This window comes from Felis catus, chromosome B3 (assembly GCF_018350175.1).
Source record: "Felis catus isolate Fca126 chromosome B3, F.catus_Fca126_mat1.0, whole genome shotgun sequence".
NCBI classification, from domain to species: domain Eukaryota; kingdom Metazoa; phylum Chordata; class Mammalia; order Carnivora; family Felidae; genus Felis; species Felis catus.
This window is the reverse complement of record NC_058373.1, coordinates 985,364-996,681: the sequence shown is the minus strand read 5'-3', so window position 1 is coordinate 996,681 and position 11,318 is coordinate 985,364. Positions and strand designations below refer to the sequence as shown.

The following is an 11,318-nucleotide window of genomic DNA, read 5'->3' as shown; positions in this document are numbered from 1 at the left end:
CATTCCTATTAATTCCCTACCCTTGTTTTCCTGTTTCTCTTGCTATTTGTTTTCTTAGCTTTTTGAGTTGAATTCATAGTTAATTCTGTCTTACTCTTCTTTGCATACAATTGACTTTATTCAAGGATACAAATTATCTTCCAGGTACAACTTTGTGAATCCCCCTCTTTTTTGTCTTCAAAAGGAAAATCACTTTTTGAAAAATACGACACTTTAATACAATTAGAAATTTTAAAGAAGATAGAAAGTACAAAGAAAATAGAAAATCACTTGAAATTCTTCTTTGCAGAGTTAACCATTGTTAACATTTTGGGGAACATCTTTCCAGAAATTCTGTTTAATAAATGTATATAAAAATCTCATGCAAATGGTGTCCTGCCATACTTTTAATAGTATACTCTATAATGAAACTGTTTTTCTGTTAATGACTGTAACACACATAATAGGTTTCAATGAGTCCATTGTATAAATATATTATAATTTATTTAACCCATCTACAGGAGATGCACATTCTAAGTTATGTCTAAGTTTTCATCGTGATAAACAACTATAATACGTTTGCCCAGCTATCCTCTAGGAGTAAATATCTACAAAAGAAATTGCTGAGTGAATGTGGGGAAAAGAATGAACACATTAATAAGTATTTCTAGACAATCCTCCAGAAAGATTATAAAAATTTATACTCTCACCAACAGAACACGATACTAACCATTGTCTTACCCCCTCATGGGGTCTAGATAACATCAAGCTTTTTAATCCCTAACAATCCGATTAGCAAAAAAAAAAATATATATATATATATATATATCTTATTTTTGTGTGTGTGTGTATATATATATATATCTTATTTTTATATTTCTTCAGTTACTAATGTTGATGAACTGTGTTCACCAGTTGTCTGTATTATGTTTATATGTGCACATGTGTGTGAGATCGACTGCTTATATCCTTTCCCATTTTTCTGACTTCTTAATTTTTTAAGCTTTCTCCATATTTTGTATTTATGTTCTTAATCTGTCATACATATTACAAAGATTTTCCAGTGTTTTGTGTTTTAGTTTTATGTGTTGGTTTTGTCGTAAGTTTTTAATTTTTAAATTGTCTGAATCTTTCTTTATTTTCCTTTAAAACTCTCGCCTTCCAGACGCCACACTTACGGTGCCCTGGCCTCAAGACTATGAAAGATCCAGGTTCCTCCTGAGGCTCTGGGGTTTGGGGTTTGGGGTTTAGAGTCAGATGTTTGCTCCTTCTAGTCTGTCGTTTGTTCAGTGCATTGAGATGAACCATGCTCCCAGTCACAGACTCACTACCCCAGTGAAGAAATCTCTCTTCTCCCCACCGCTTTTGAATGTCACGAAAACTCGTCTTTATTCATGAGCGTCCCATTCTGTGCTATTCTGTCGACCCACCCGCCCCTCCTTGTACCACCTCGTTCTCACTGTCAGCAGTTTACAGTTTCGGATGTAATGGCATGTATTTCTCCTTAAACGTCCTTTCCAAACTTCCTGAATTTTACCGCAGATTTGCTCTTTCCGATCAACCTTAAAATCATCTTAGATACTAACGGTTACATTTTTCGTCAAATAGTGGTTTGTTTCCAAATGTAACGACACTACCGAACAATCTTCTTTTTGCTGAAAATAAATTGGGAGGTCTGTATTTCCAGCAAAAAGTCTCATGTTCTTTTTTAAGACCGCAGTCTGGCATGGAACCACACTGCAGACCTCCAGAGAGGCCTGTGAGCCTCCGGCCTCACTCTATGCAACGGGCTGATGGGCTGAGTTGCGTGTCCACCCCACCCCACCCCCGGCCTCCCAGTATTCCTGTGTTGAGGCCTAACATCCATGTGATGGATGGTACTTGGAGGTGGGCCTTTGGGAGGCAGTTAGGGTTAGATGAGGTCATGGGGGGGCCCTCATTATGGGTTAGTGCGCTGATAAGAAGAGACAGAGGGAGCTTGCTTCCTCTCTCTCCACCATATCCCGACACTGAGGGAAGGTAAGGAGCCCTCACCAGGCACCCGATCAGTTGGCACCTTGGTCTTAGACTTCCCAGACTCCTGATCTATGAGACATAAACGTTTATTGTTTGAGACACACGATCTACAGCGTCTTGTGAGGGTGGCCCAAGAACAAGCCCGTCTACACAAACTCAACATAAGCTTTCTGAGTTCAGTCACCTGAGTCTGTTCATTGATGACTCTCTCCCCGCAACACTCACAGCTTTTTCCCCTTGGATGAGGTTCCTAGGAGAACAAGAGGTGTTTTCTGGAAATAACTCCTGGTTGGTTGGTTGGTTGGTTTTTATTCCTTCAAGTCTGTGCTATAAGCATGGAAACACTTAGCAATTGGCTGGATTACCCATTCTGGTGAGGGAAATAGGCTGCTTAGAAGGGACATTATATGGGGCGCCTGGGTGGCGCAGTCGGTTAAGCGTCCGACTTCAGCCAGGTCACGATCTCGTGGTCCGTGAGTTCGAGCCCCGCGTTGGGCTCTGGGCTGATGGCTCAGAGCCTGGAGCCTGTTTCCGATTCTGTGTCTCCCTCTCTCTCTGACCCTCCCCCGTTCATGCTCTGTCTCTCTCTGTCCCAAAAAAAATAAATAAATGTTGAAAAAAAATAAAAAAAAAAAAAAAGAAGGGACATTATATTTCAAAGCAACCATCATGGGAAACCATCATGGCACTTGGCTTCCTAAGCAGTAAGACTCCCCTGAAACCCCTCAAAACTCTGGGCACCAGCCTATGGAAAGCAGTCATATTGAGGTAAGTTGGTACCCAGTGAGGACTCATGGATTTGTGTATGAGTAACGATATATACATGTGTATTTGTGTACATATGTGCATACACACACACACACACACACACACACACACACAGACACCTACAAAAGTTTATTCTAAACTTGATATAAATGACATGTAATATACTACTTACATATAAGAATAAAATACACAATATGTTCTGTAAATTCTGTACAATCGATTTTCACAGAATGGTTTCATTGATTTAAAAAAAAATTTTTTTAACATTTATTCATTTTTGACAATGGGAGATTCAGAACATAAGCGGGGGAGGGGCAGAGAGAGAGGGAGACACAGAATCCGAAGCAGGCTCCAGGCTCTGAGCCGTCAGCACAGGGCCTGACGTGGGATCAAACTCACAGACTGTGAGATCATGAGCTGAGCTGAAGCCGGATGCCCAACTGACTGAGCGACCCAGGCACCCTGGTTTCATTGATTTTTAACAAACTCTTATATCCCCAGTCAGTCTACAAATGCAGTTCAAGCACGATCTCACAAATGGACTTTTGTCCCCTTCCACCAACTCCTTCCTTCCAAAACTTACTGTCGTACCATCAGATATGTGATCTACTGTTAAACTATCTCTCACCCCATACAAACTACATTCGTGACACTCAAAACCTGTTTCCGTTTCCACACTAACTTTAAGTCTGATCTGCGTTATTATAACTCTTCTCATTGATATACAGAGAAACCTTGGATTGTGAGGAATTGTTCTGTGAGGGTTCCGCAAGACGAGCAAACATTTCTAATACATCTTAACTTGATAAAAGAGCGATGTCTTGCAATACGAGTAGGACGTGATGCCGAATGTCACATGATCACAACTGAGCCAATGGTTCTTCTCTCTCTCTCTCTCTCTCTCTCTCTCACTGTGGGATTTGTGGGTGATTGTCTCCCATGCTTGGATGCTCGGTCTCAGGCCGTGGCGTTTGGCAGAAATCCGTGATTTTTCAGCACGTTGGAAGGTGCCCGTAACAGGCACTCGTGTATTTTTTGTCACTTCCAAGCACCTGTGGACAGTCCTTTGCTTTTGCATCCAAGAGTGAGCTTAGGAACGCTTTGCTCATTCCAGGTCAGGCTGCCTGCAGATACAGACCCTTTCCTCTGCTGCCTTATTGCCAGTTATATTCGATAGAGTCTATGACAAGAGTTCAGTAATACTGTACTGTAGTCAACAGCCGTTAGTGACGGTGAAAGTCGTCCTCCACAGTGACCCTCCTCTCTCTCGTCTCCCTCACACCAGCCACGAAGGTTTTCGAAGGTAAGTGCTGGTTAATTTGTTTTTCTTTATATTTTGTATTTTCTTTATTATTTTGTATTAGATGACAGTATCGTAATCGTTTTTATGTGAATATTTTTGGGTTGTGGAACCATTCACCCGAGTTTCCATTATTTCTTATGGGGAAATTCGCTTTGATATACGAGTGCTTTGGATTACAAGCATGTTTCCGGAACGAAACACTGATAGTGTGGACAATCAGTAAAGCAGTAAGTCAAGCCCCGGGTTGTTACACCTGCCAATTCGGTTATGCAGATGCTTCCAGAATGTCCGATTCCAAGCTGCCAACGGGCTGTCATGATGCAGAACTGGGGACAGAGGCACACCATGCCGTTCCCACCGTGCAGACACAGCAGATCCAGGGAGCCACGGGAGCACAGACGGCAGTGGAATGCATCAAATAATTAGGAAGGGAGGAATTCTGAGTATCTATTACCTTTGCTTTTAATAGAATGTAATTGTAAGTGTATATATTAATTTTTGTCATGGTTACGTCCAACAAAGGCTCTCAAAGTTCTGGGAAACGACCCGCCCCTGTGAGCAGGCAGGGGACTCTAGCGCCTGCCGTCCGCACCCCCGGAGCCGTGGCCCGGCTGGGCTGGAAGAGGCAGACACCTTGCCCAACTGACATTCTGCGTGGATGGAGAAGCCGGCCTTCGCGTCACCCAGGCCCAGAGGTCGTGGCCACCAAAGCCACCCTCCGGCTCCCCGCGACGGGCCCAGCGCGTTCTCTCTACGACGTCCTGCTCTCTGTGGTTCCAGCAGCCGCAGCATCGCCTGGGATTGTTAGCAACGCAGAATCCCAGGCCGCTTCCAGGCCTGCTGACTCAGGAGAGGAGCGTCTCCAGGGCGGGCGGCCCGAAGCACAGGAAGGTGGGACGCCCGCTGAGTTACCTGGGTCCCCGCGTCGGAAGATGCTGAGTCGAACGGAGCGGGGCCCGAGCACGGAGATGCTTTCAAAGCCTCTCCAGCTGGCGGAACATGAAGGCCGGGTGAGAGTCTCAGGCACACCATGTCCCCTCCAGGACGCCCCAGCCAGAATGTCACCGTCACCGTGGACGTCCCTGCGCCCTCGTTGGTGTTCCCTCCTCTAGAGGCAGGGAGAGGCTGGCTGCAGGGGGCGCATGCAGGGTGGGGGCTCCGGTGGGGAGGCTGCTAGTGAGCTGGTCCGCGGTCCCTGCTGCCGTGCTCACGCAGCAGGAGCGAGGACCCATCCTGCCCTTCGGGGAAAGTGGACTATGGGAAGCAGCAGGGGCAGGGAGCCCACAGCGCTGGGTCTGTGCCCAGCCCGGCCCCTCCCCCCCCATCGCCTGCATCTGTGCAGACCGCGCGGAAGGCGTCCTCGCGGAGACAGGGTCACCATCGGCTTCCTCCCCACCCTGTTCCGAAGACTCCTGCAGAAACTGTTTTCACCTTCTCAGATTTGAGGCGCTTGATACAAACACTCAGCAAATATTTCAGCAAAAATGTATGTCCCCAAAGAGCCGCTCTATCCGGGATAAGTCATGATCGCCAGTGTTCCTCTGAAATGCCCAAAATAGAGCGGTGCTGGCGGTTCCCGGCGAGGCGCGGCCTTGTTTCGCTAACCTAGTTAGGAGCTGTCAGCTCGTGCTTCGGGTCCTGTGAGCGTCTTGCCGTTCTTTGTCTGAAAACCCTCCCCAGCCCCCCCGAGGACCTTCACACGTGCCAAGTTCCAGGACGCGGCCCGGCCCGCATGTTATGGAGACGCAGCTCTGGCTCGCGGACCCCAGGAGCGCCGTGCGCACTGGCCAGGGGGGGAGGTGCCCCCGAGCAGAGGACCCTCCGGAGCCCGTCCTTTCTCACTCCCTCCACACTGACAGATGTGGAGGGACGTCCCTGCGTTCTAATCCGGTTCCCGCCCTGCTCCAGGAGAGGAAGGGGCATGCCCCCCCCCCCATTGTGGAGACAGCACCCTTGTCCTCACGGCTACGTGCCAGAGCGGACTAAGACAATGGCGGTCAAGTCCACCGCTGCCCGGGGGGCAGCAGGGACCAGCTCGTCCCAATTCGTCAGGGACTCTCGGTTTCAGCACTGAAAAGGCTCGGGTCCCACGCAAGAACCCTCTCAGTCCCGGGTGAAGCAGGGCCACTGGTCACCGTGAGCGGGCAGCCAGAAGCCACCTCTCCTACAACCTGGAAAAACAGCCTCAGCTCAGCAGCACGATGGAATTCCGTAAGGCGAGTCCCATGGGTATAGCCAGTAACCAAACCCCCATCCGGGGGACACCAGGGGTGATCCAGTCCGGAGGCCCCGGAGCTAAGACCGGGGACGCGACCCAAAGCAGCCGGCTGCCGAGGCGAGCACAGAGCAGAGCGGCCCGAGGGGGAGTCGCGTGGGGGTCAGAAGAGGGACCGAGCAAGGTCACTGCAGCCAGGCCGCGCTCTGTCCCCGGCCCCGGGGCTGCGGCCAGACAGGCGAGGACAGTGGCCCCCCACAGCTACTGGCTGCCACACAGAGACTCTTCAAAGGACAAAGGGACAGAAAACCGTCAGAACCTGTGTGTCTTTATTATAAAAGGGACGCATTTATAGTCGAGAAATGTGAAAAAGTACAGAAACACCATAAATTTCAAACCTCACACGAACCGCCACCTTCAACAAATCACCTGTCACATCACCACGTATTTCTTTCCCGCAAAAGCCAGGGGCCCACGCGGTGCAGTCCCAGCCCAGTTATGTGTCGTGAAAAATCACTTTCCGCGAGTCATCAAAAGCACCTGAGGTCTCCACTGGAGACGCTCAAAGAGAATCAAAAGACATCCAATTTCTAATCCATAGAAGCACTTCCTAAACGTTCCCTTCCCGTCCACGGCCTCTGGACCCCAGCACCTGCAGCCGCCCCAAAGCCCTCTCGGTCGCCCTCCCAGCCACCGCCAGCGCTCTGCCAACCCCACAAGCCGTCTCCAAGTCTGTCTTCCTCCTCGGAGGCCTCCGTCCCCTTCCCGCCAGCACATTTGGGCTCGAGCCCCACCTGGTAGCTCACCCTTCACTTTCTGCCCCTTTGCCCAGTGTCCCCAGGGAGAGTCCGGGCTGGGAGAGAGGAAGGAGCCAGCAAACGGTGACAGCACGCTCTTTCCCCCCACCCCCCACTGTCAACACAGAGCCCCACATGGAGCTCGAACCCACAAAACGTGAGATCATGACCTGGGCCGAAATCGAGTCAGACGCTTGGAGCTCCTGGGGCCGGAAGGGGATGCTCAGTTGGCTAAGCGTCCGACTTTGGCTCAGGACATGGTCTCACGGTGCTGGAGCTCAAGCCGCGCGTCAGACTCTGTGCTGACAATGTAGAGCCTGCTTGGGACCCTCTCTGCCTTGCTCCCGCTCGCTCTCTCAAAATAAATAAACATTAAAAAAAAAGAGTCGGATGCTCAACCGACTGAGCCACCCAGGCGCCCCCAGAATATTCTTTCAGGGACAAGGGGAGGAAAAGAAAAGTATCGCAAAATATGCAAATGCCTGTCATGTCACAGTTTTTAGAAAATAAAACTGTAAATATTTCATACTCTTTTTTTTTTTAGTCAAACTGCAATTACACTGTGGGTGCAATTTTATTTTTATTTATTTATTTGTAAAGATTTTAGTTCTAGGTCATGTCTACACCCAACTTGGGGCCTGAACTCACAACTGGGAGATGAAGAGTCGCTCCACCAATTAGCCCCAGCAGGTGCAATTCTATATTGTAATCCGTTACCTTTATACCGTATTCATTCATTCATTCATTCACTCATTCAGCAAGTACTTATTGTGGGCTTATTACATGCCAGACATTGTCACTAGGGAAACAATGAAGAAACAAAACTCGATGCCCTCGTGAAGCCTAGCGAAGTGGTCAGAGGTGACACAGATATAAAACAAAGTGGGGACGCCTGGGGGCTCGATCGGTTCAGCGTCGACTTCAGCTCAAGTCACGATCTCACAGTTAGTAGGTTCGAGCCCCGCGTGGGGCTCTGTGCTGACAGCTCAGAGCCCGGATCCTGTTTTGGATTCTGCGTCTCCCTCTCTCTCTCTCTGCCCCTCCCCTGCTCGAGCTCTGGCTCTCTCTCAAAAATAATAAACATTAAAAATATTTTTTTAATAAAATAAAAACAAAACAAAACAAAGTATGTGTTATGCTAAAAGGTCACAGATACTCTGTAATTTTTTTAGCAAAGTGAAAGAGGTCGGGAGTGCTGGTTAGAGGGCTGTTTACTTCCCAGTGAGGTGACGTTTGAGCAAAGGCTTGGCGGACGAGGGGGGAGCCATGCAGGGTGGGGGGAGGAGGGTGTGGCAGGGGGCCATCGCTTACACTGTAGGACACCCAGCAGCATCTCTGGCCTCCCCCCACCGGATGCCAGCGGCACCCCTCCCCAGCATGACAACCAGGAATGTCTCCGGGTCCACCAAGTGTCCCACGGATGCAAAAGGGCCCCCGGTTAACCACCATCGAGGGCTACGCGTTCAGATCACCTGAGGAGCTCACAGTGGCCCGGACTCCTCCTCAGACCAACTAAACCAGGGGCTCTGGGAGCACTGGGAACACTATAAGCTCCCCAGGATTTTTCTAATGTGCACCTGAGGTCGAGGACCCTTGCCTTGACCTCGTGGTCCCGACCCTTGAGCGCACATCCGAATCCCCTGCAAGCTGGTCAAGACCCAGCGTGGGGCCCGCCCCCAGAGTTCCAGATTCAGGAGGTGGACACGAGGCCTGAGGCCCACGTTTCTACCAAGTTGCTGGGCGATCCTGGTGCGGGGACCGCCCTTGGAGCGATGCTCAAATTCTGATGTGCGTGGGAACGACGCGGCCAGCTTACTGAGAACGTCAGTTTGCACAAACATCCTGACTCTGCGTACCCCTTGCGGGGCCCAGACCTACCCTTTTAACAAGCAGTGTTCCAGGCTATTCTGATGTAGGGGCTCTGGAAAACCCGAGTCCTGACACGGTGGATGCTGTCTGTACCACACCGGGCTGGTGAGGCCCCTCTTCCAGAAGCAGGCTCAGCAGGCTTGGGGGCAGGAGGCTGAGGCCCGAGGCAGAGACAGCCCCATCGCTCACTCACCTGGGAAAGGGAGGGAAGGGCTCAGGGTTCGTCAAGCGTGGCCACACGAGGCCCAACTTCTAAAACGGAGGCTCCGAGGACCCTAACTGAGACCCCCACGGCCGGGACCCGTGCCTGCCGCTTCCCTCCCCAGACGCCAGCTCACCGGGAGAGGCCTGACCCTCACGTCTCCAGGCCTCTACTCACCCTCCCTTGTCTCCTGCGGCGTCCGGCCCGGGTGTGCTCAGACCTCCCGCCCACACACGGGACAGCTGTCGCTCTTCCCTCGCTCGTGCCTGGTTCTCCCTGCCTCCCTTCTACCCGTCCACCCCATTGTCACCCCACCCCCTCTCGCCCCTCCCAAATTAATAAACTTTAAAAAATTAAACAATAAAGTCAACATAATGACGGAAACAAAGGCAAGAGGAACGTAGCTTGAATTAAATCTCCCGACCGCTCGCTCCCAGCCACCGACAGACACCCCCCCCCCCCCCCCCCCCGCAGACACGCAGGGCGGGACCTTGTTCCAGGAACTCGTGGCTGCCCTACTCCCTTCGCGTTGTCCTTTCCTTAGAGACTGCAAGTAACCTGATCTCAACAGCAGCTCGCCCCTCAACGGCCCGAAAGCCTTGCTTCCAAATTCCTTAGAGACTCACGCCGTCCCTGACGCCCACTAACTTAAAAGTATAGAAGCAGTCACGCGTCACAACCCCGGCGCGGCTCTCCCTGCCCCCGGGCCCTGTCCTGTGCTTTCCTAAAACCACCTTTTTTGCGCCAAAGACGCCTCGAGAATTCTTTCTTGACCGTTTGCTCCAGGACCCCATCGAACGTGTTAATTGGTCATACTGATTGCGGCCAGGAGCCAATGCATGGACAGAAGTTGAAGACACAGCACAGGTGATGGGCTAGCAGGGGCGGGGTGGGGTCCGAGCCCCAGACCGGGGGACGGCCCTGATGGTGCAGGAGTCTCACACACAGGACGCCAACCCTCAGAGGGCTGGGCGCAAGCCAGGACTTACCAGAAACACGAATGACCAGCCAGACTGCAGTCCCAGGCATGATGAGATTCTGTTTTTCATCAGTCAGAACTTGGCTGTCGACAGATGAGGAAACGGAGGTTCCGAAGGGTTAAGATCAGGGCCACGTGGCCAGCACACGACAGAGCCGGCTCAGGATCCAGGCAGCACGGCCGCAGTTGGCGCTCACAGACGTGCTATGACGGCTTTCTTTCTAAAGAACAATCACATATTGCGTAAGTATGCATTTCCACAAACCGATGCATGTAAGTAAACGCACACACATATGTGCATATATAATTCATATGAACATTCACGCAGAAGAGGAGACATCAAAATGTGGAGAAGGGTTACTCTGGGTGATTGGACTACAGCTGGCCCTTTTTCCTTTTTGCCTTTCTGTATTTCTAAATTTCCCCCAAAGGGTAAATCACTTGTGCATAGGAGTGGTTTTCCGAAAACAAGCCAGCCGGGGGGAGACCTGGCGGAGGCATGGATCAGACCCCTGACGTTCAAGTCCAGCCCCTCGGGAAGCCTCCAGACGGGGGTGGGGCAAAGGATGCATGCGTGAGTGGGTCTCAGAAGGTTCAACCACCACTTGGTACCTGCAAAAGCCCGCAGCACCTTCCCTGGGGACGGCGGTCTCTAGCAGAACCACCCTGGCACAGGGTCGTAGCCTCTCGGCTTAGATGTCTCCCTCCACTTTCCCCCACGTCCTCCCGCGGCGGAAATCCCCCAAGATGCGTTCCCCCCACATGTGCTCCTGCCCCCCGGCTGCGGCCATGCGGCCAGGCCCTCTGCAGAACCAAGAGGAGATCGACGCCTCCCGGGGCCCCTCCTCAGAGCTTGGCCCCTGTGGCCCCGGCTCCCAGGTCGGACGGTTCTCCCTGACCCCGTGCAGGCGGCCACCTCAACCCAGGCTCCCGCTCCCGGAACCTCACCTTCCCTCCACAGCCGCTGTTCTCCAGAAAGACGTCACTTCCTTCCAGAGCAGGTGCCTGCCCTCCTCGCGGCCCCGCCCCCGGCCCCGCCCCCGGTGGCAGTCACGTGGGAGAGGCCACGGGGGGGGGGGGGGGGGGCCTCCACCTCCCACATCCAAGGCCCTTGTCTGTAGCTGGAAATTTTGGAGTGAGCTACTTAGTGACCGGATTCTGTGAGGCTCTTCTGCTCCAATATTATTTTT

At 51.5% G+C, this 11,318-nt stretch overlaps 1 protein-coding gene across 3 annotated transcripts in view; it reads right to left on the bottom strand.

The window, feature by feature from the left end:
• The window catches only part of ANKRD34C (ankyrin repeat domain 34C), a 29,885-nt gene extending 18,775 nt beyond the window's left edge, over positions 1 to 11,110 (bottom strand). For 2 of the 3 annotated variants that reach the window (XM_019831757.3, XM_045058705.1), the window contains exons 1-3: positions 11,077 to 11,110; positions 10,139 to 10,349; positions 8,957 to 9,140 (exon numbers count right to left, since the gene is read on the bottom strand). The gene's annotated coding sequence lies outside the window, so the exon portion shown is untranslated. The remainder of the gene's footprint in view (positions 1 to 8,956; positions 9,141 to 10,138; positions 10,350 to 11,076) is intronic. The other variant, XM_011282704.4, reaches the window with a different exon arrangement.
• Between the last annotated feature and the right edge of the window lie 208 nt (positions 11,111 to 11,318).